The sequence below is a fragment of the Triticum dicoccoides genome, chromosome 7B, assembly GCF_002162155.2.
Source record: "Triticum dicoccoides isolate Atlit2015 ecotype Zavitan chromosome 7B, WEW_v2.0, whole genome shotgun sequence".
Taxonomy (NCBI): Eukaryota; Viridiplantae; Streptophyta; class Magnoliopsida; order Poales; family Poaceae; genus Triticum; species Triticum dicoccoides.
The window spans coordinates 326362735-326367234 of NC_041393.1; the positions used below are offsets into that span (position 1 = coordinate 326362735).

Here is a 4500-nt window from a genome sequence, read left to right on the forward strand (position 1 = left end):
TATGTGCTTTCTTTTGCTTGGTTAATTTTGGTGTGTGTGTTTTCTGGCGCTAGATCATGGGGTCGGCGACGGCGGCCGGAAGCCAGGAGGGCTGGCCGAGGACGAGGGTGAGGACATGGGGATTGAAGAGGGTATGTTCCTGGTTTCATCATCACACTAATTAGTCACTTATCTACTGATATTTTATCATGTCTGTTTTGAGGATATCTTTACATGCAAATCACAGCTTCCCACACTTAGCTATGCTGTTTTGTCATGTTTTCTCCAGGTTCCTATGCATATTGTTCATTGCAAGGGTAAAGCATCGTCAGCACTGTATTGATGTCATCAAGTCATGTAGACTAATTGCAGAACAAATCTATACTTTCGTTGGGACTAAAAGTGAAAACGATAATTGGGACCAAAACTATGCATTTCTAGGAAGTAATAAATATGCAAAAGGATTATCCATGGGATGGAGCAGAGGCCGGCGTGGGCCGCAAGGAGCAGCAGTGGCAAAATGGTGCTCGCTTGCCGGGCGTTGGCCCTCGGATGAATTCGACGCCTGAGTTGAGCTAACGAGCCCCATGGTTGGTATCTCCTCTTACATCCAGATCCACCATTGCTCATTCCCCTCCTCTCCATATTTATTTCTTCTTGCTTGAAAGTCTCTTCCATGTAGATCACTGCAAAGTAGTTTATGGCTCAGTATATCACTGCAGGTTCCTTACACCGTCCAAATTCAGTGTTTCTGTATTTTTGTCGATGCAAGCCTATTCTTCGACTATAAAATAGCAGAGATTTCTTTTCTTATCAATTGTAATCCCTTTGTGATGCATTGCAGGTTTGCTATCAATCTCTCAAAAAGGAAAAAACAACATTACTTTGTTCTTGGGAGAAACTTCCTGTAGAGTCGCTACCTTGACAGAGATAAATATGCAATCAAGGATATATTCAGTGGTTTTTCCGGAAAAAACTTGGAGGATATTTTTGCAGGTTCATCGCTTGCATTATTGCTTTATCATGGTGTATTCGTCCCTTCTTATCCAAGAAAGGGCCTTCTTCATGTTTGCAGATAGTTTGGTGCTCTCATGGTTATTTTGTTGAGATTGTCCTTTTGTTCATTATTTGGGAACCATCTCCTGCAGCTCAGCTACTGTCCAACTGCTGCCCTTATGGTGATTGATTAATGGTGTATGTTTTTCTATTAGTTTCTCTGTATGCAAATGTCTGAATTATATCTTGACGTTGTACATTTCTGCAGGCCTTGGATTCCCTGAGATGCGCTATTCGTAGGCATGAATTTTCTAATAAAATTATGGCAATCAATTTGAACAAGTAATTTATCTAGCTACAACAACCTATTGTTTATGTTCCTTGCTTTCACAAATAGTAGTTTATAGTCTATATCTGCCAAATATTTACACATAGGGTTTATAGTCTATATCTAATAATATTTTCTAATAGTAGTTTACAGTCTATATCTTGCTTCCCCTCCGCTCCTGATCTCTCTCTCTCTCTCTCTCTCTCTACACACACACACACACACCATCACGCAATAATCTCCTCCTGATCTTGCTATTTATGCATCTCCATATGTCATTGGTTTCTTCCGATTTGCAGGGATTGTAGGAGGCAAGCGTATGTGGGTGGGTTCTTTCTTCTTGCATGAAATTGTTCTACTAATTCCTCAATGCTCTGTTCATGACATTGTTCAGAATGTCGTGTAAGATCTTTGCCAGTGTTATAAAAAAACTACATCTTATCTGCATGCACTCCTAATTGTATATATATATATATATATATATATATATATATATGCTTGTTATAGAAGTATCACATATATCAGAGGTGCAGCTATTTTTTTGACATAAACTGTACTTTCAGCCTTTCAAGGATAAGCTCGTCAATGCAAGAAAATCTAAAAGAAAGCGACTAAAAACAACATTTGAAGGTACAACCTATATTCTGGTACCGTGGAAATTAATATTCTGGTATGTTATTGGGAATCATGAGTTTGCTGACAGTGAGACCCATTAGTTAGAATCTGTTCAGAAAGCAGTATCTATATAGATGTGATGTACTGGTATTTTGATCCATTGTGCGACCCATACTTCACCTATCTGGATTATTTAGCTCGAGCTATTTGCAGAATCTTATACTTCAGTAAGTACAAGAACATTAATTTTTGGAGTAGTAGAGTATATGTAGCTATATAGTGTTAGTCATGATCGGATTCCAGTATGTTATGTAGGTTCGGCATATCATAAATACTGAAGCATAAAATCAGTACCATTTCTTTGAATCTGCCTGTAGTTATTCAATCTGTTTTGGTTTTTCTTATTTACTATCTTATGCCGTCCTTCTCATATTTTCTATTTGTAATATGAAATGATTCCTATTTGTGGTCTGGAGCCTGGTTGTGTTTGAACATAGTCGGTTAGAATGATATAGTTGTTTTTTCAAGTTGGTTATGTTAATTTTTACAGTATAGTGATTATTTATTAGTTCACACAGTACATACTACCACCAGCCGCTAACCACATTTTTTACAGATTTTGCAGGGATGTAGATATATATGGTGATGTTTCTCTACGATCTAAGTGTTTCAGTTCATATTTAGCAGGATCACATGTTGAACAATGACTCTTTGCTGTGAGTTATTGACAATTCCTTGATTTTTGCAACTCAGGAGTGAAGATGGCCTTCCTTTGGTTGGTGTAGTGAATGAATTTTCTTCTAAGCTGTGTGTTCCATTTAACTAAAGTTATCATTCTGCTTCTCATTTTTAGATGGACACCACCACTCCCAAGTACTCGAAGGCTCGTTATGAAGAAATTGTTAAGGAGGTCTCTTCGTACCTGAAGAAGGTCGGCTACAACCCTGACAAGGTTCCCTTCGTCCCCATCTCTGGGTTTGAGGGTGACAACATGATTGAGAGGTCCACCAACCTTGACTGGTACAAGGGCCCAACCCTGCTTGAGGCGCTTGACCAGATCAACGACCCAAGAGGCCCTCAGATAAGCCCCTCCGTCTTCCCCTCCAGGACGTTTACAAGATTGGTGGCATTGGAACTGTGCCTGTTGGCCGTGTTGAGACTGGTGTCATCAAGCCTGGTATGGTTGTCACCTTTGGTCCCACTGGTCTGACAACTGAGGTCAAGTCCGTTGAGATGCACCACACATCGTTCCCTCTTTTATTCTTCTCAGGCAACGAGGGACAGGTGGATGTCGTGCTGTCATGTGGAAGGCAGCATGTGCTAATTCATATGTGGAGTTGGTGTTGAGCCTGGCGGTAGTAGACACGAAAGGTGCCCATCGCTTGATCTTGAGAGCAGGAACGAGGGAGGAGGTGCGGCGCTGTCGAGGGAGGAGAACGAGGCGGAGTGGGCACAGGGCTGGCGGCTAGGGAGGGGATTGGCAAATCCCTCGGGGAAACGAACAAAGTTCACCCAGCCAACGAGCGTGCGAGACGAGCCCACCCGTCATTGGCCAACGGAAACAACCGTGGGGTGAAAATCGACATATATCTCAAGCTTACAAACTATGGTTCATATTTTAGAGAAAAAATGGTGCACACCGGCGTTATCAAGTATGTCTGAGACTACATGTATTGATTTATAAACACATTCATGTATTTGCAACCTTATAAAGTGAAATAGCTGAGGTACTGGATCATTTCCTTTTAGTTTGTCATGTTTTGTTGAAGAATAGCTTCTGTATTGTTTGCTTGCAGAACTTTGATAGAGGAAAAGTTATTATGAGTGAAATTTTGGACAAAAAGACCTAGAAAGGTCAAAGAAGTACACTGAGATGTTGCAAGTTTCATTATGTTCTATTGCTACTACTACGTCTATACTTGCTAGCATTCATGCAATTTATCCTCACATGATCATTATCTTTCTGTAGGGAGAATGGGCATAGACCTTAAACTTATCATGTCAATCATAATGATGGTAACTAGGTTCTCCTTGTGTGATCAGGCTCGGTTAAAAAAAAGAAATAACTTGGTTAAGGGGCTCTCTCATGATGATATTTTGAATATATGCTCTGAGTTGAAACACATACGAAATAGCTACTGCATCTTGGAAGTACGCGTAGCAAAGAGTTTATAGAAAAGATACACCAATACAACTGCCTCTTTGTGTTTACTTCCATGGGAACTACTGTTGACCGTTCTAAATGCTATTACACATTCACATATATTTTAGCTAATTAATAAAGGAGTAAAGAAAAGACATGCATATGTTTTTAAGCAATAGGGCATGTACTTTCGCCACAAATACGTGTTTCTTTCCATACAGAAGGATCTATTATATCATTGTACACTACAATTTTCAAAGTGATCATAGTTTGAAATGGGACTCTACACCTAAGTGGTTGCTAAAAATTATTTTTACCGAGAAAGACAAACCTTTTCAAAACACTCATTGTATAGATTTTGAAAGACAATTCTATCTTAATTTTTCATACTAACGCATGTATTTTTGTTTTAAATTAGACTCTATACTATTAAGTTAAG

General features: G+C 39.4%; 1 pseudogene; it reads left to right on the forward strand.

Annotated features, from left to right (window-relative positions):
- The first annotated feature begins 2558 nt into the window (after positions 1–2558).
- Positions 2559–3686, forward strand: LOC119338326 (annotated as a pseudogene).
- The last annotated feature ends 814 nt before the right edge of the window (positions 3687–4500 follow it).